This window comes from Candoia aspera, chromosome 3, assembly GCF_035149785.1.
Source record: "Candoia aspera isolate rCanAsp1 chromosome 3, rCanAsp1.hap2, whole genome shotgun sequence".
Classification (NCBI taxonomy): domain Eukaryota; kingdom Metazoa; phylum Chordata; class Lepidosauria; order Squamata; family Boidae; genus Candoia; species Candoia aspera.
The window spans coordinates 114,802,890-114,823,305 of record NC_086155.1 but is presented as its reverse complement, the minus strand read 5'-3'; the positions used below and the strand labels follow the sequence as shown (position 1 = coordinate 114,823,305).

The following is a 20,416-nucleotide window of genomic DNA, read 5'->3' as shown; positions in this document are numbered from 1 at the left end:
GTCATGCTATTTGCAGCTTGCCCTGTAGCCTTACGTGAGAGGAAGGAGAGGGGGCAACTGTTGGTGGTGGAAGGAAGAGAAAATGGCTCAAGTCCGCGTCTTTCGGGGTCAGGCGGTTGTTGGAATCTAAAGGGATCGGGAGTCCGCCCGCGTAGCCGCTATGGAAGTATGACAGCTGAGGAGAGTCCAGCTAAAAGCTGACCCAGGCGGTTGGGTCCTGCCTGATTCTGGTACGTAGGGGAGCGCTTGGGCCCCGCCGCCTCTTGTTCTCCTGCCACTGGGAAAAATTAGTATTATTCTGAAATGTTGAGCTCACATTCAAATCCACTGTAAACAAAAGCCGATTTCTTCCTAAAGGACGAAGTGAATGGCCACAAAGCTCCACTTTGATCAGGCTTTGTTTACATCTGACGCTAATGTATTTGTTTACATTCGTTGCTAGTTTATTCCAAGCCTATCTCTTTTTCACCTCTCCTGTTAGAAGTGCCCCTGCTTGTGGCCGAAGCCAGCCTTCCGGTGAGGATCTGGAAACCTCATCCCTTTCTCCAAAAACTATATTCGTTTGGCGGACAGGAAAACCTCTAGCTGTACCGAGGAACGCTGAGTGTGGTGCATACAGTCTCAGCTACCTCCTGCAAATACCACTTCAAAGTTTTGCATCTCTACTTTGGATTGCGTGCGTGTGTGCGTGTGTGTGTTTAAAGGGGAAGAACTTGCCACAGTCTTGCTATCGGAATTCTCTCAGGATGGGGCAGCGGGGGTGGGGAGGAGACTGAACGGCAAAAAGAGCATTAGGAAGAAGGTGCAAGGATTCGGGTGGGGATAGCGGCGCTACAGCAGCGCCTGTTTGGGTTAATTGGTCGTAACCCAAAAAGGAACGAACCGCAGCCTCGGAAGGCCAATAAACCGACTTCTGCGGAATTAAGGCTCGACTTCTGGCTTTTGGGGAGGCTAGAGAGATACTCACGTTCGGAACGCTTAAGACAAGGGCAGAGAAAGCGCGAGCTGCAGGAGGAGGGGAGGAGAAAGCAGGCAGCCGAATGGGTGCCTGCTCTGAAAGTCCGGTCCGGGTTTTGCTAACAGCCCCGGGCATTAGCAATAGCGGCAGCAGCAAGAGGCAGCCCTTTGCAATGTGGTTCGCCTGTCTCGGCACTTGCAGAGCGAGGATGTAGAGGTGGGTTTCTCGAGGAGTTGCTGGCGTGGGATCGAGGGAGGGCGGGCAAGAACTGTTCTCGTTAGCTATCTTTAGCTTTATCAACTTGTTTGCAATTCTGACTTTGCCCGCTCCGACCTCTTTCTTAATATGCCCGCCGCCGCCTGCTCTGGGCTTCGCTGCCACTCCTGAATGTGCTCGGCGGGGAGTCGGCTGCCCCGAGGTCCTTTTTTGCGCGAGGATACCTTTGGGGCAGGTGTTAAGATCACCGGCATCACCGCCGTGCATGATCTGGATTTGCCTCTCTAATCCGGCTAGCGCCAGCGCGCGCGCAACACGCACACACGGACTGCCCGGGGTGGCGGGTGCAGCTTTCTTTCCTCCCTGTGCTTCACGACTGCCGGTGTCGTAGCTCCGGACCGCTTAGCTTCTGGTAGGTGCAACAATCTGAAGAGGCCTTTTCCCTTGGCTATATATGCAGATACAGGGCGGGAAGGAGGAAAGTCTTGCGGAAAAGTTTGCTGCGGTGAAATAATTTCCCTTCCTTTCGGGGGATGCCGAGTGGATGGCGTAAGTCCTCTGGCTCCCTTCCACCTTCCGTGCCGCCTCCCTCTGTCCCTCCCTGCTTCCCTTCTGGGGAGGTGTTGCTGCCGCAGCAGCACATCCACGCTGGTCTCAGATCGGTGGCTCCAGACAAAAAGCGAGGGGGGATTTGGGGTGTGTGCCGCGTGCGATTCCGAACAGCGCCAGCGGCAAAAGAGCAGCTTCGGGAGGTCCCCTGAAGAGGGCGGGCTCTTCCCTCAATCCCGAAAGCCAACCCGGGGCAGAGACCTCAGCGCCTTTTCTGCTTCGGCAGGAAGAGAAGCGGCCGGAGCTGCTCGCCGAGTCGAAGTGAAGCCGCCCGGAAGGTTCGGGTGATTATTGTTTTTTCCTGGTTTTGGGGGGGGGGTGCGTGGGGGGGGGGTGCATGAGCGCTTTGGTTGGTGGCTGCTAAGCAAAGTTTTGTTTGGAAGATTTAGTGCTCCCCCCTTCCCTCCCTTTAAGGCGACAGCTGCCAGCTTTCAGCGCACGGGATTTATTGCAGGGTCTCTTTCCGTTCTCCCCCCTCCCGGGTCGGCCACTGCATTGAAGATCGAGAGCTCCTCCCCCCCCATCCGCCCCCTGGGCCGCCTAATCGGTGGTTCGTTTCCCAGGTTACAGCCGTAGTGTCTGCAGCTAGCCAGCCAGGCGTTGAAGGCTGCTGGGTCTGGCTGACCCTCCAGGTCGTCCCTGCTCTGCTTGTGCGAGCAGGCGGAGGATTAGAGAGGCGCCCGACCCTCAAGAAGCGCCTCTGCAGGGGCTGTCAGCTGTTTCCCCTCCGCTTCTCCCCGCGAGGGCTTGCCGGACAGTGGGCGAGCCTGGCTGGCGCTTCCAAGCCTGCCTCCTGCAGCGCCTGACGCTGGGGGCGGGGGAAGAGGGAGGGAGGGAGGCTGGCTGGCTCTGGTACTGATGACCTTACCCAAAATACGCGGTCGGCAGGAAAGAAGAGTCGTCCTCGAAGCTTGCTTTCTGAGGCGAGAAAGGCTTCGTTTCACCTTCTTCTCTTACTTGAGGTGGTTCACTGAATAAGCAGCAAAAAAAGTTGCAGTCGTGGCATTCACTTGCACTTGAAGATTATTTTGTAAACAGCGTTTGCTTTTGATTCCTGGTTGGTTTATTTGGGGCTATCCATTTTCCCATGTAGTGGCCGCCACACTTCTATCCTTCCTTTGCAGTTTGCTGCTTAGCTTTAGGTCTGCAGACTGGGGGGGGGGGGTTGTATAGCTGCACCACCATGCAGCTGCCTGCTATGCCTGCAGCTAGAAACTATGTGGGACAAGACTTTCCTTCTCCGCCGGCCACCAACCCCTTTCCATTGCCTGAGGGGAGAACTGAAGTTGCTGCTCTCTTCCATGCCCAGTCAGCTTGCTCTGACACCCTTCCCCCACCCTTACTAAACTGCTCTTTGGCCCGCAGCAGCAGAAAAGAGTTTCCAAAAGGCACCTGGGTTTGTTCATAACCAAAGAGACACCCAGAGCAGTTGCAGACCCAAGGGCACGTTGGCATTTTGCCTTAGCTGGGGAAATCAATCAGATTAAAAAGTGGAGTGATACATTTAAAAATGAACTTAATCCAAATTTGTTTCTTAACTGAGCCCCTTTTCACCACTCCAGGCAGGGCCTACCACCCATCAGCTCACGTTCAGGATGGTTAGTCCTTCCTGTGTTGCTGTTGGTTACAGGCTACGTGCTCTGATCCTTGCTGGAGTTCACTGCATTTTATAATTGACCATTTGGAAATTTCCATCAGTAGGTGAAAGAACTTTGCTGAAGTGCCCTACTGTACTGCATTTCATGCCACCTCTTTTTGCCTTAAAGTTATGGAGAGTCTTAAGCAATGACATCTGATATTACATAGGTATTAATTGAAAGGGTCTGTGGAATGGGCCTTATAAGTGTGTCTGGGATGGGACCTGAATACTGTAATGTCTGTAGAGTGAGAAGAAGAAAGAGCAGAATGTCTTGGTTTGCTGTTCCCAGATACTCAGACCTCTGCAAGGATTTCCTGTCAGTGAGAACCAAGTCGTTTAGTGTCACAGACAGATGGCAGGTTTGACCTCACAAGTAGTTGTGACTCCAAGAACAGCATTACACTTTTTCATGTGGAAGTGACTAGCCTCCCACATGATGCCCCCACCCCTATACTCCCCTTTCCAAACTGATAATACCATGCTGATCTCCTTTCTGGGCACCAACTCCTGGAAACTTTATTGGGCACCAGTGGGCCCTTTTTACTCAGTTGGGCTGAGAATACTGAAAAGCAGAACATTAGCATTTATTCTGTGTTCTTTTTGTAAGAGTATCTTCTGGCCTCCTGTAGTGTCAGGAAGTATTCTGGAGAAAGAAAAATGGCCGGTGATTAAAAATGATTTTGAAGTCTGACTTAGAAAGATTTTTTTAAAAAAAATAGAGTGTCAGGGTTAGGATTTGTGGATGTGGACATATGTCTGCACTCAGGCACCCAGTGTGTGTTTTTTTTTAATCCATTCAGTCGTGTCTGATTCTTGGAGACTGCCTGGACAAGTCCCTGCAGTTTTCTTGGCAAGGTTCTGCAGAAGTGGTTTGCCATTGCCTCCTTCCTAGGGCTGAGAGAAGGTGACTGGCTTAAGGTCACCCAGGTGGGACTAGAACTTATGGTCTCCTGATTTCTAGACTGATGCCTTAATCATTCCACCAAACTGAATCTCACATTCAGTGTAGGTGATTATAATTTTTAAGTGTGCCAGAATTTTGGGAATGACCCAGACCAACCTTTCCTATTATCCTACGTTATAATTGTGAAAAAGATTAACCCCTCCATCCAGCACTTACGCTGGAAAAATTACAGAGCCGAGGCCTATGGACTGCATCTGGTGTCTTGGCCCATAGTGCTCCATCAATTAGGATTAAATCACTCAGAGTGGTTTATGGGAACAATCTGAAGACAGATAGGAGAACCAATAGACTTTAAAACTATATTTAAATAAATGTGTCTGATCAGTCATCCTGCAAACCTTCTGCTCTCTATGATCAGATTTCGTTAAGATTCTAAGAACTGTGATGTAGGAAACATGGTTGAAATAACATGCTACAGATTAGTCATTATGAGATGAGCTCTGCAGGATCCTCAATCATTATTAGGGTGATCCTGCTGCAACTTAGTTTTTTTTTAAAGAAAACATGCATACAAATATACATACAAACATGCATACATACCAATCACACTTCCCATTTAGGGTAAGCAATGTTTCGTTATATGCAAAAAAAGTTAAAAAGTAGTAAGTAAAATAAATTGGAGGCAGGAGATAAATGAAATGGAAAGGAAATCTAAATCTTATTTTTTTCCAACACCATTTATATATATCTCTTTACCTTTCTCTCCTTACAGTGCATCCCTGCTTCCATCACATCCATATACCATACATTGCCTTTTGTTCTTTAAAATCTGTTTTCATTTTTTATAGTAATTTTATTAAAAGTTACAATTAAAAAGATGAAAACTAATACAGACTGAAAAAAATAAAAGAATAAAAATTAAAAATAGAAAGTGCAGAAAGAAAATAATATAGTAAAGAAAAAGAAAAGAAATATATAAAGAAGTGACTTCCAGCCTTCATCACAACAAGTATAAACAATTTTAGTAACTTATCACCTTCTCTTAAAATACAACAAATGATCTCTTCTTCCCATATCCCATCTCTTATCTATAAACAAATCCTTAAAGCCTTACCATTTCAGTCCTGATCAGCAAAAGTTCATTAAGGATTACCAGAAATAACAACATACCATTTTAACCTTGATCAAAGAAACCAACTTTATATTCCTTCCTTTTACTTTTAACTATCTTGATCTTTAGTCCCTTCAAATAATGTCCTAGATTTCTTTTCAGTTTTTCTTTGACCCTTCTCACAAGGATTCTTGTAATTAATTCCAAAATCTTATTTCAAATCCATCTGGAACCTTAGTCTGTTTATAACTTTCCAAAATCAAAGCTCTAATCACCCTTTTGCCATTTATTCCAAAGGGGGAAAAAAACCCTCCTTAATTTGTATTTAAAACTTATTTCAGTAAGGATTGAAGGAAACTCACCCAGTGCTGTAAAACTTGTCAATCCAAAGGTTCCTAATAGTTGAAAAGCAGTCAACAAGCAATTTCTGAAAGTGTGCAAATTTAGTGTCCTTTCAGAGGTGCTGACTGCGGTTTAAGCAAAAAAGAGGACTATTCCCTCGTCTCCCAGAGCTCTAAACCCGCTGGAGACTGCTGTTTTGCAGTCTCCTCCTGAGGAGTAACTGTCTGGAGCACTTGTGGGCAATCTCAAGTCCTCTTCTTGTCTGGAGAGGAATTACGAAGAGCTATTCTACTCACCAGCTCTTCATTCTGCTGTGGTTGTTGGCTCCACATCTTCAGTTATTTTTTCCCTGGAAGTCCCTTTAAACTCTGTGTTCTTATCCAACCACAGTTTTGTTCAGTCTTCTCCTTCCTCTCAACCTGTTCAGTCTTCTTGCATGTAGTTGTTTTGCAATTTGATTTTCATTTATTCTTTCTATATAACCAGATCCCCTCAACATTTTTTTTGTACTGGTCAATTCACTTTTGTGTTTGATTCACATTCTATCCGTTCTTGACCCTATCACTTCTTGTTTGTCCAGACATGCTTCTGTTGTGATCTATTCCCACTGTATTCAACTTTTACGTTTTTCCTCACATGTCCAATTCACATTACTGCTTGTCAGCCTGATCTGGGATAATATCTAAGCCTGCCTACTAAACTTGTGCAAAAATAGGAGAAATTGTTCCAAAATAGGAAAAAATTGAATGCAGTGTCCTTGGTAATGCTTGCATGTAGCATTCTCAGTGGAAGCTTTTTTTATTGTTCCCAAATACTATCATGTTCTGGTAGGGATTTAAAAAAAATTGTATTTGCAATCGCAGAGATTGAGATAGATAGGATTTGTAATTCTGTAGTGTGTATACAGCAAACTGGTGTTTTGAAGACTACTTTTATGCTGTTGTGTGAGTCATGTGCGATCCCTCAACACTGCACTTTGAATTAATGCTCCTGTATTTAATTTGCATATCAGGTTGTGGCTCACTCACTGATCCTTGATTCCAGCAACCATTGGCTAGGTTGCTCTGTCCTCTTTCAGCTCCATTGGACATCTGTTGTAGCCGCATCTGCAAACTTGATTGCCTTTTCATGAGTTGTGCTCACTTTATTTTATACCAGTTCCAGAGTGCAAAATGCATATGCATAACAATTATGTTACAGACCTCCTGTTCATTTGATGACATTTATGGTAGGGTGTTGGTGTGTACACAGAGATGAGAGAGATCATTTCATATTGCAAAATTTTTTAGCTCTCCAAAATGTCATCAGTTTGCTTCCGCTTGAATATTTTGCATCCAGGCACTTCAAATTATGATTTTAATCTCAATCCCAGTAGACTCAGTTAAAACAATTTAATTCTGTTTTAGTAGATAGCTCCACTCTGTACATTATAGCACAATTAATTCTGATTTTTTCTTAGATTAACTGATTTGAATATTTTATTTACTGTCAAAGCTGTGGTGCACTTTGACCTTATTAGATAGTAGACCGACTGCAGTTCAAATAAGTATGGATATTTGGAATATATATTTGCTGTAATGTGCTTGAACAGGCTTTTACTGTATACATATGTGTGTGGTTATTCTGATCAATTTTCTTTAAAAATTAAAAAAATACTGCCATATTACAAATGGTTTTTATTGACAATGGTATCAGGTCTTTTTTACAAAACGTTTTAGGAAAAATTGAAATCTCCTTAAATCGAATATTTAAAATCTAATTTAAATAGAAGGGAATAATCATTTTTAAAAATCATTGATTTTTATCCTTGTATCTAGCTGATACAAGGGACGCGGTGGCGCTGCGGGTTAAACCGCTGAGCTGTCGATCGGAAGGTCGGCGGTTCGAAACCGCGCGGCGGGGTGAGCTCCCGTTGCTCGTCCCAGCTTCTGCACACCAAGCAGTTCGAAAACATGCAAATGTGAGTAGATTAATTGGTACCGCTTCGGCGGGAAGGTAACGGCGTTCCGTGAGTCATGCTGGCCACATGACCCGGAAGTGTCCTATGGACAACGCCGGCTCCAAGGCTTTGAAACGGAGATGAGCACCGCCCCCTAGAGTCGGACACGACTGGACTTTACGTCAAGGGAAACCTTTACCTTTACTATCTAGCTGAAATCCTAGCTTATATAGGTACTTAAGCCCAAAGTGGCCTGCTTTTTAAGTAACACTTAGCTATGATGCCATTTGTTTCAATGCAATGTGTGTAAACATCCAGGAAGCCAGGGTCAGTGACTGAAAATGATTGTGTAAGGTCTAACTTAAAGCTATACAAGCCAAGAAAATCAGAGCTAAAAGTGTAGTTCCTGCTGTTTTTTCCATTGGTGTTCTAAGGAGTCACCAAACACTAAATACATTGACGAATTTGTGCTTTGAAAAAAATCAAGATCTACTTTATACTGAAGAAAATCATAATGCCCCACAAGACGCAGAAAAGTTGTTTTTCATTTCTAAGTTGTTTGTAAGATCAAATGTCACTTTAATAAGTAAAGTATGGATGAGTCTCCCGCATCACTTCATTTCCCTTCCCAGAGCAGGGAAACATCAGAAAGCTGCAATTTATAGTTTCTTACTATATTCAGAAGTCATGTTGGACAACTTCCAACAAACCATTGTTTTGACTGTAACATGATTGGATTATCTATACATGGCCAGTGAGTGAACTTCTTTTAGAGCAGGATGGGCAACAGTATAGGAGCTGAAGTTAAATCAGTTTTCAAGGACTGGAAATACTCAGGATTAGGAAACAAATAGGAATGAACAGTCATTCTGGGAATTAGTCTCACCTGCAGCCTGTATAGGTTATTTTATTGACTCTCTAAGTCGGCATTCTATCACAGGACATTTGAAACAATGTTTTATCCCAAGTATGGAGCAAAATTCAGAATGTCTGTTCATAATACTAGAAACTGCTGTTTCATAGTTTGGTTCATCCTCCACCTTTTGCCTTCCACTTTTTCAAGGAATGTATTATACTAGAATAATTTTTGCAGGTGTGAACAAAATTTAATGTTATGAAACACCAGACTGCTCTAGAATAAATAAGATTGCAAGGCAAGGTAGATGGCTTATTTATAATACTGCTTGACCCCAAAACTCTTGGATATTTTTTTGGTAGTTTTGGTCACAGCAATTGTGATGGAAACAATGATTTCATCCCTTCCTTTTTTAGCAGAATGTGGTTTTATCAGTGGATATACAGGCACATACACCTGCAGGTACTAGGAGCAGCTAGGACCCCATATCTTTGTTAAATTCTTTGTTAAGGAATTTAGGTTGTTTAGGAAACACCTCCCAGGCACATTTTTCAGGATAATCTAGAGCAAAAGTCTACTTTCTGCAGTTTCTAGGCAATGATCTTTTGTAAATTAAGCTGGCACAGCACATTATGAGAAAATGACTGTTCAGAGTACTGTTGAATGAAATTAATGCAGCAAATGAAAAGAATTATTTAAATGTAGTAACTAGGGATGTGAATGGAAACAGCTCTTTGATTGAGTAACTGCCTGGGAAAATTCAAAGGTTTTAAATGTGAATTGTTCTGGTGGTAACATTCTGTTATATGTTGTGTTGTTGTTGCTAGTATGTCTTAGGTGGTGGCAAACAGTGCTGAAATGAGAATGTCTTCACTATACAGCATATTTAGTTTTATTATAAGTCAGTGAACTGATTTTTGATTTTAGATAACTTATGTATTAGAATGATCTGCAAGGAGCCTAGGGATAACACTCCTCTCTTCTGCTCTCTTTTAGTGGAGCTGTGAGGAGGAGTTGGGAAACTTTTGTTTCTGTCTTGATTAATTTCAAATTAATGTATGTCTGAATTCATCAATGTGATAAATCAAATTTTAAATATTATCAGTTAAACTAGACAGTTTGATAGTGGTTTGTTTCAAACATCTCTAGTTAGGGTGTGACAGTTTGTTGGATTCTGTGAAACTACTGTATATGCTTCGGTTAATAAAAGCAGAAAAGGTCTTGATTCATGATACAGTTGCTGCAGAAAAGGGAATATGTGAGTCTAAATCTTGCTGTTGATTGTCCCTCTCATGATAAGGGTTCTGTACTTCGAAAGCTGGTTTTTATTAGTCAAATGATGTTCATATGGTCCAGGAATGAACCCTTGACTGTCAGTGATTCTCCAGAGGTTGGGACAAAATTTTTTCTAGGCCTATTGCTGTTTTCCTCTTCCGTTCCTTTTCTGAATTACATGTGCTTTACTATTGAAAGCAATTGTACCTAGACAATATAGATCATTCAATAACCTGACAATTGTATTATGAGTTCCCCATTTTGACAGTTATTTTAAAAATATATTGAAGAACATACTGATTTTCAGTGCCTCAAATGTAATTCTTTGCTCAACACCTGCCCTCTCTATGGCTTTGCTCAGCTCTAGTTCTAGCACCAGCTGTGCTCACAACCTTACTCTTCCCTAGTTACATCTCACTTCCTGTTTCTTTTTACTTTGCCATATTCTGGCATTTTTTGGTGTGTGTAGGTGTGCACATCTGTCTGTAGAGCAGATGAAAACTGGGGGCAAATCCAGATAAAACAAAGCATAGAGAATGGTGACAGAGAAGATAGGATACACTATTACAGAATGTGGGTTTAGTTCTAAGGCCATAATGATAAAGTAATCACAATGCCAGCTTAGTATTCTGCAGGAAAAGCTTTGTTGATCCAGATGCAGTTGGGCCTAGAGATGGTCAGCCACACAGATTTGGACTAGTAAGAATAGTCTGATGATGATTGAAGTCTCAGAACCCACCCCGTAAGGAATTAAGAGTTTAAAGAAGCATTAGAAGTTACTTAAAAATGTATGCATTCTTGGCAAGCAGAGATCATAAATACGGTGGAGGTTGGAGCAAGAGCAGGAAACGCTTAAAGACATGGGATTTCTTAAATCCTAGGATCAAAATCAGAACTGATTTTGTTGGGTATGCTTTGCAAGGCTCAAGAAGCTTTTCTGTTTTTTTCTGAAGGATCAGTGCTGTTGCAGGTTCTACAGTTTGGCAACAAACTAGGTTGTGCATGCAGTCTTGACAAATGGAGTAGGAAATACGTTTCCGTAGAAATCTAAAGTGAAGTGACTTTCAACATAGTCCAGTGGAAGTTGGTCAGGCCTGCAGCTGTAAATGTTATGGCATCTCCTCCAAAATTCTGCAAATGAATATTGTCATATTCAACAGATTCAGAAGAAAACAAAACGAAACGGAATTTTACTTACATTCCAATTACTGGCCAAGGGGCCTTGCTTCTTCTCCACGTTCTTCTGAATAAGGAAATTACACAGTATTACATATTGCTTGCTTTTCAGTCAACTCTTCCAAATTCCAGTGTGGATGATACCTATTCTGCAGTTGCAGTGTAGTGGGTATGAGATAACTGATATATTGAGTTCAGTAATATCCTCTGGTGGTTGAAAGACTACTACTGGAAGATTCCTTTCTCCAGCATACTGTTAGCCTTCTGCTTTCTGCATGCTCCCCCTATCTGTTCTGAAGCGTCGTGGGACTGTCTAGAGTTGCGTAAGAGATGGTGTGGGAACAGAAAAAAAGAAACTCACTTTATGTCATTGGAGGCCCGCTTACCCAATCATGGATTTTTGCCACCTCAATGTCTTTTTGTATTTTTTTTCCCAGAGGCTTCCCATTTTGAAATGACGGCATGTAGGAGACAGCAGAAGGTGGGCAAAGGACCTAATATATTATAAAACATATAATAGTTTACTTCCGGCAAAAAAGGTTAGAATTGAAAAATTCTCTGGCAACTTTGCAGACCAGAAGTATGGGAAATACTATTTTATCTGTTTCTTAAAAAACTGTGGGAAAATTGTAGCAGGTGGCCATTGAATTAGGGATGTTAATAGTATAAGTCTATATGCCAGTCTTCCCCAACTTGCAGGAATCCAGATGGAAGCATTGCTGCTAGATGACTCTCCAGTCTCTGCTTGAACACATATGGTAAAGAGGCCACCATCTCTCAAATTGGTTCTACTGTTAGGTTGCTTTTATCCTTAGGAAGCTAATCTTAATATTCAAACTGCATTCTGCTGTTCTGTAACTTAAAGCTGCCATTCCATACCCTGCACTATAAGATGTAAGAAAAATGGTGTTGGCCATTTTCTGTTTGACAGCCTTTAAGGTATTTGAAGAATGCTCTCATATCCTTCCTTGCTTGTTTTTTCTCATGGCTAAACATGCCCTGTTTTCCCAATCTCCTTTCATAGCCCCTTTGCATCTTCATTGTTTTCCTCTAAATCTATTCAGGTTTCTCTGAATCCTTAATGTGTGGTGCCCAGAATTGTATGTAATACTAATGGTGGATTTAATCAATGAAAATATAGTGGAATAATTTCTTTCTGGCATTTGAAAATTATATTTCAATTCAACCTAAAATGTTTGTGACAAAGTCCAAATTTCATTTTAAAAGTATATTGCCAAGCCAGGTATCTCTCATTGTTAAAGTGTGTTTGATTTCTGTTTACAAGGTGAAGAACTTTGCATTTGTCTCTTTTAGCCTTTATTTCTATATCCTGCACTTTGGGATGAATGCAGTGGGAATGAGGTACTTAAGTGTGTGTGTGGTAAACCAAGAAGCAGTAGGGTCATGAATGAATGGGTGTTGAATGAAGGTGGACTGAACACAAAACTGAGTGACCGGTATGAAGGAAATGTGATAAGGTGTTAGGAAATATGTTCAGGTGTTTGGATCATGTAGAGAGAATAAATGAGGATCAAATTGCAGTAATAAAGAGTGAATGGTTAAAAGAAAGAAGATCAAGAAAGTAATGACTTGATGAGATTCTCAAAAAGAAAGAGATGAGAAATAAAGAACAAAAGACTGTGTATAGTATAAAGCGATGTACCCCAACCTGGGGGAAGTGAGGATGGTTTGCAAAGATAGAAAGATATGGAGAGGCAGAGTAGATGGTACTGGTGTCAGCAGTCTAACTATGTTTCTTTTCCTTATTTCATGCCTTTAATTTCTTGGCATATTATTTCTTGCTCCTTTTGTGTACTCTGCATAACTTTGAAAGGGAATAGTGTGGTGGGTTTGTATGTATGTATGCACCTGACCTTTTCCAGTTTTGAACCACTTGGTATCACGGCTTTCTGTTCTAACGACTGCTCTTGATCCGTGTATAGGTTCCACATGAGTATAATTAAGTGCTCTGGAATTCCCATTCTTCTTAATATTAACCATAATTTGTTATGGTCCATACAGTCAAACGCCTTTGTGTAATCCATGAAAAAGAGGTAAACATCTTTCTGGTATTCTTTACATTTAGCCAAGATCCATCTGACATCAGCAATGATATCTCTCATACTGCATCCTCTTCTAAATCCAGCTTGGACTTCTGGTAGTTCTCTGTTGATGTAAGGCTGCAAACGTTGTTGAATTATTTTCAGCAAAATTTTGCTAGCGTGCGAAATTAATGAAATTTTCAATAATTTCCACATTCTGTTTGATCTCCTTTCTTTGGAATGGGTATGAATATGGATCTCTTCCAGTCAGTTGGCCAAGTTGTTGTCTTCCAAACTTCTTGACATAGAAGAGTAAGTGCTGCATCTGATTGTTGAAATATCTCAATTGGTAATCCATCAATTCCTGGAGCCTTGTTTTTCGCCAATGCCTTCAGTGCAGCTTGAACTTCTTCCTTCAGTACCGATGGTTCTTGATCATATTCTACCTCCTTAAATAGATGAACGTCGACTAATCCTTTGTTATACAGTGATTCTGTATATTCCTTCCATTTTCTCTTAATACTACCTGCATCATTTAATGTATTAAACAAATAAATCAGTTTTAGAAGAAATACAACCAGAATGTTCCCTAGAGATGAAGATAACTAGGCTTAGACTCTCATACTTTGGGCACATCATCAAGAAAGACCGATCTCTTGAAAAGGACATCATGTTTTGTAAAGTCAAGGGCCAGTGGAAAATAGTAAGACCTTCAATGAGATGGATTGATACAATTATTGCAACAATGGATGCAAACATTGAAACAGTCAGGCATATGGCGCAAGACCGAACAGCATTTCGTTCTGTTATACATAGGGTTGCCATGAGTCATAGACGACTCAACAGCAACTAACAACAACAAATGCACCCGACCTTGTATCATCTGCAAACTGGGTAAGCATTACCTCCATCTCTTAGTCTGAGTCATTACTAAAAATATAGAAGGCCTAGGGCTGATACTGTTTTCTAATCTGATAAGGAACCACTGATGACAATTCACTGATTACAATTTTTGAGCCAGCCATTTATGTCTCATGCGATATAGCACTTAACCAGCTTGCTAATCAGTGTGTCATGAGGTACTTTGTCAAATACTCTGTTGGAATCAAGATATATTACATATGTACAATGTTCCCACAATCTACTAAGGAAGTTACTGACTGGAAAATTAGATGAAGTTAGTGTGGCAAGATTCCATGTTATTCTGCTATTCTTGACAAATCCATATGACTTCTGATAATGAGCCAGTATTATTTTCAAGATGCTTTGAAATCAAATCTCTTCAAGTTCTGCTTTAAAATATTACCCAGTATTAGTGTCAGACCTCCCTGATCTTCCTTCTCTCTCTTTTTGAAGATCAGGACATTTGTTCTTCCCTATTTGTTCATCTGGGACTTCATGACTTATCAGGGATTTCTCAGGGATTCTTAATTCATGTGCATTCATCAAGGCCATCAGCATGTTTCTTCAGTATCTTAGGATCCAATTCTGGTCTTGGAGATTTAAACTCATTCGGTATCCTGTTACCAGGTTTTGTTTTGCTTTGTTTTTTTTTTTAATCAATCTCAAGCTTTAGTCCCTGTACCTCAATTAGATATGCACCTTCATCAGATCTTCACTAAATTTTTTGTATCGCCACATTAGCTGCTTCTGCGGTCCTCCATCTTTTTTTCCCTCATTGGAATTGTTTGTAATTTGGCTTTTAGCATATTCGTTAGAATCTTTGAGCCATGTTAAGCTTCTTTTCCCATTGGTTTTTGCCAAGTAATTCTACTTAGTAATGCTCTGAATTTATTGAATATGCTTTTTAAAGTAGAATTTATGCATTTGACTATGCTCAGTTTTACTTGTCCTTAAAAATCAAGAAATCCAGCATTTCCTTTCACTTCCTCATTGTTTCTGCTACAACTCCTTCCTCAACTAAGTCTTCACTGCTGACAAAAATTAGGTCAAAGATTTCTCATCCTTTTGTATGTTTTTCCACCCTCTCAAAGAAAAACTGTTTGCAGCACAAGTCATGAGGTTCCTTGAAGGACAGTGCTTGGCAGAGTGTTTCGCAACAGATGTTGGGTAATTAAATCTCCCATCTCTTAATGCTTCTATTCAGTGGTCAGGTGGGTGATACTAAATACCAAAAACAAAGTTGCTTTTATTTATTGCTTGAGTTTTTTTTTTAATTCATGTGCTCTCTATAGTTTTACCAAATTTCTTTATTTGGAATTCTGAACTGGAATGGATATTTTTAACATGGAGTGCAACTCATCCTCCATTTCTTTTACTTACATTCCTTTTAAACAAATTACGTCCTTTAATTGCTATTTCCAATCATGGGAGACTTCCCACTGGGTCTCCATTGTATCTGTTAAATCATATTCTTATTATTTTTATTATTTTCTATCTCACCTTTATTATTTTTATAAATAAGGTGGCGAACATACCTAATACTCCTTTCTCCTCCTATTTTCCCCACAACAACAACCCTGTGAAGTGAGTTGGGCTGAGAGTGAGTGACTGGCCCAAGGTCACCCAGCTGGCTTTCATATTTGTCTTTCTGAAGTAAAAGCTCAAATTCATCTTGTTTATTTCTGATATTCTGGGCATTAGCAAATAGGCAATCATGGCTGTGAACTTTATGAGCCAATGTTCTTTCTGATTTTCATTTAGTAATTTGAGAGGTCCCATTTCTGCAGTACTTCCCACTTTCTGCAGTGTACAGGTCTATCAGGGTTTTCACTTTCACCTACCACAGAATTAAGTTTAAAGTTCTCCTAATCAAGCTCACTATGCTTTGGCAAAACAGATTTTACCAGTCCTTGTGGGTGTAGTCTCTCTCTGCTGGAAGCCCATCACTGTTATAATTCAGACCATAGTTCAAAAAATTAAATATCTCCAGTTGACATCATTTGTTTTATATAGCCACTGATTGATTTGCAGTATTCTTTTCCTTTTTGGTCTTTTTCCAGAAGTAAGGATGAAAAAGAACACCACATTAAACTTCTAAGTTTTTCAAAGACTATAGTGACACTGTTTTAGCTTTTCTTTGTAATATTGTTTATCCCCATATGTGTTAAGAAGGAATACTTGTCAGTGGGCTTGATATATCTTAGAAATAGTTTTGTCAACTCCACATTGCTCCTGGGAGAAAGCACTCTTCACAAACTGATGGGTCTGGTCAGCATATTTCATCTCAATTCCTGATAGTAGTGAGTCACCAACTGCCACAGCTCTTATTATAGGGTACAGTTGCATCCTCTTTAGAAATTTATAATTATCTCTCATTCTTGTGTCTTTTTTTCTCCTGAATGCTGAAGGTCTTTGTCATCTGCAAGGGTTTGAGAATTGCAAGGGCCTGAGTTCCAGGGATGCAGAATATCTTCTGCATTTCTTGTTTCTGCCTGTTACCTTCATCCACCTGGCTTGCTGTTCTGTTTAACTGTCTTCCATATGGATAGCTGCTATTGTAGAGCTGTCTTTGATAAATCTTCCTTTTGATAAATCCTGTGTTTTTTTTGTTATCAGCTAAAGTGTGGCCATTCACTGCTCTAACCCTTTGACTTTTTCTTCAAAGACTGCTACAATTTTGCACTTGCTGCAAATATATACTTGGTTGATTTTAGGCAGGAAAACAAACATGCCACAAGCATTGCAGGTCACAATTGCAGACTCCCATCATTCATCTTCACTTTGGCTTCTTTGGGCATGATCACTAGAATGGCTTTTATTTGTCCTCTTCACTTTTCAGGCACTTAGGTTAGCCAAATACAAATTCTTGATTTATAGGCAATTTCTTAGAGTATTTTTTTTTCTTCCAGATCTTCACTAAATTGGTCAAGTGATAGTAATTACTAATTAATTCAATTGATTTGAACAGAGGTGTGGTGAAGCATATGGTACAGTCACCAAATTGTATAGTTTATTTGAGGTAAGCACGAGAGCATGGAATTATATGCATATAAGAATGTAGATGTGTTCCTTATCTCTGACTAGTTGAAGAGACTAAGAAGAAAATCTGTCTCAGAACACCTTTTCCCCATTTTTTTCTGTTTTTAAAGGGATTGTTTCATTAATGCAATTTGTTTTCATCTATGTACTTACTGGCTACTGGTGCTGTTAAGTATAGAGGAGCATTATAGGACCTTTGAATGTTAATGCGTGTACCTCTTAGTAGAGCTCTAGAAACACCATTAGTTGGATGAACTGTGTTCAGTGGAGTAAAGCAGCCAACTCAAGTATAGATGCTTGGAGGCAGTAGTGATGTTTCCCTAACCATTTCTTCTGAGCTCCCTGGCTATCCCCTGTTTGGAAGGACTAAGCCATGTGTGTCATATCATCTGGTTCCTGCTTCCTAAATGAACCTACTGACCTCCAGTGTGATGGGGATTCCTGTATAATTGCTAGTGTTAAAATTTGACCACCATTCTAAAGTGTAGATGGCTTTTGTGCATGCGATAGAGCTGGGCACTGCTGCCTTTGAAAAGCACTGTCCTTTGAATGTCATTTTGGAACTGGTTATTCACTATGTGATATAGGCATTGCATTTTGCTTTTAAAGAACTGATTTTATATTTACAATACTGTAACATTTTCATTTAGCGTTTTACGTTCCTCAGACTATTTGATTTCCTTAGTCTGCAAGTCAGGAAATCAAATAGTTTGATTACAGGGCAGGGAAAAGCAGACTTCAAGCTTGTGTGATAGACTTTGATTTAGACAAGAAACTTAAGATCTACTCTCTCTCCAAAAGTGCATAGGATTAAAAAATAAAGAATTTCAAACCTTAGAGGTTGTTTTCTGGTTCAGAGTTGAGCAGAAGTCATAAAAACTTAAATACAAAAACCTGTTCTGTTTATGTCCTCTACCCCAAAACAGATTTCCTTCATTTTAGCTGTTTTAGAGTGAAGAAGAATCATTTTACTGTTGCTGCTGTTAAACAATTGATGTTGATCTGTTGCAAATCAGAGGCCTCCTAGTTGATTCCAATCTATCTCCTTTGACCCCTGCTTTAAGAGATAAGACTATTTGCCCTTAGCAAAAAGAACCTTGCTGTTAATCATTTTGAACCAATGTAGCAGAGTAGAGTATGAAAAGGTAAATCCTTTAAAAAAGTATCTTCATGAATTCAAAGAGTTTCAAGGAAGAATTAGAATTATTTGGTCCCATTTTTAATGCATTAATTTTAGCAGTGCAGTATGGGGAATTTGGCAGGCATTAGGAAGACTAAACGTTGCATATAAAGTCAAATAGTGATTAGAATATATAAATTATGGCTGTTTAGACTTGTCCCATTTTATGTGGGAAGAATCTTGCAAGGGGGAGCAAATTAATTAACAAGTCACCACTACTAGACCGCATGCTTATTGTTAGGGTGGTAATGCTCTGGTGTTTTAGAAGTTGCCAAACCAGAGAAAACACTTCAGAGTTAATTTTATCTGAAGAAAAGGGTCCAGCACCATCTGTGTGCTTATAGGCAGCTGTACTAAAAATTCTGTTTCCTGCACTACAGGATGTTCTTGGTTTGGGGTTCTGTTGGACTAGTAATTTATCCTGTGTTAAAATGAGTTCATTGCTGTTTATAGCATGGAGATGGATTGAAGGCAAAATAACTTCTTTTGGTTGAATGCTGTTTTATGTATGTGTGATTGATTTCCTGCATCCTGTATGTAGATTGAGCCCTACACTGAAACGAAGCATGGGAATAATGTTATTGCTGTACCTTGGAGGGCTTTGGTTCCATCTCCATATTTTCAGGATTGAAAAGATTGGCTGGTAGCTTTGTCTCTGAGTAAGAGCGGTCTCTCAAAAGCTTGGGAATGGAAGAGTAGTTCTACTTTTTTTTCTTTAAAAACATGTCATTTTGCACACTGTTTTCTGTGAGCGTATACAATGCCTTTTCTCTGAGGAAAATTGACATTGTATCTCCCTCTCCTCCAATGATACAGTATTCTGCAGTAGCTCCTGCCCTATGGAACATCCTTCCCCCAGAGGTGAGACGAGCCCCCTTGTTCCTGGACTTCCGCAAAAAGTTAAAAACTTGGTTTGGTCATCTTGCCTGAAGCAGGCTGGGGAACAGCCCTTCGTGAGGTGGCTAGCGCCCTAGGACGATTTTTACTCATGGACTGAAATACAACTTTTAGGCATTGGGATTTTACTATATTTTATTATATTTTACTCTTGTTGTATATTTATTGTGGTATTTATATTGATACTATATTTTAATTCTGTTTTTGTAAACCTCCCAGAGTCCCTCCTTTTGGGGGGAGATGGGTGGTAATAAAAAAATTGATAAATAAAATTTCAATCATTGCTTTAAGTTTCTGATGGGAAGGTACTTTAAGAGTAGTACAGTGTAATGGATGGCTTTGAGTATGGACAAAATACTCCACTCCAAAGCAACAAGTGAACTTTTCCCCCTAAGCTTTATTATCGTGTTTTGGGGTAATATACAGGGAAGAGAAGATTCACTCTTTTTTCTCTACTTGTGTCCCCTTTAAAATACTTCCTCTAAACATAACAATTAAGTTCAGGATCACCAAGTACCTTATTGGTATCAGCGGAAGCTTTTCTCCTAGTCTGAATTTTCTGGGGTTACAGAATATGGGGGAAGGGAAGGTTGCCATTTGGTTTCTCCCTCCCATGGTAATTAAGTTTTGAAAATAAGATATGATTCTCTTGCATTCCATAATTGGTCAGGGCTTTAGGTAGTGAGTTTGGCATCCTGGGGAGCAGATTTGAGATAAAGGCCCTATTGGCCAATACCATGTTTCTTGTAAGTGAAGTCTCCTTCAGATCAGACTCATGGGTACAGTGCTCCATGTAGCTTTCTTGGCATGCATACTGAAGTAGTTGCTGCTGCCTTTTGGGTTTTCTTTTCAGTCTAGCTTACATCCCTGGAATTCCTGTTGATCAGGTCTAACTCTGCTGATGAGTGGTATGCAAAATAATTTGAAATCAGAACAGATGTTGCAACCTTACCAAAAGTGTTCAGTATTGATAAAAGTAATATTCTGCTGCAAACTGTCCTTTTTGGATATGTGTGCAGCATCACAATGCACAAAAAAAGGGGCAGAGCTTGCATTACCAAGCTGGGACCTTTTGCCTCCCACTGTTGAAATTACGTATTGTTTCTGACATATTCAGTGTCTAACCTTAACTGAAAGTGCTACCTGATTTTTTGAGAGCCTGTGTGAGGCATTTTTCGTTTGGCCAGTTAAGTTGCACAAATTTGCTCAAACCTAGCATACTTTGCTTGTGATATATCTAATTCTGAAGTAGAAATATTGACTGCATGCAGAAATCTTCCATAGATCATAGGTGACTCTTAAGAACATCTTTAGTTGTTGAAGCCACCTT

General features: G+C 40.5%; 1 protein-coding gene across 2 annotated transcripts in view; it reads left to right on the top strand.

The window, feature by feature from the left end:
• The first annotated feature begins 1,014 nt into the window (after positions 1-1,014).
• CXXC5 (CXXC finger protein 5) overlaps positions 1,015-20,416 on the top strand; it is a 113,246-nt gene continuing 93,844 nt past the window's right edge. For both annotated transcript variants that reach the window (XM_063298665.1, XM_063298664.1), the window contains exon 1: positions 1,015-1,174. The gene's annotated coding sequence lies outside the window, so the exon portion shown is untranslated. The remainder of the gene's footprint in view (positions 1,175-20,416) is intronic.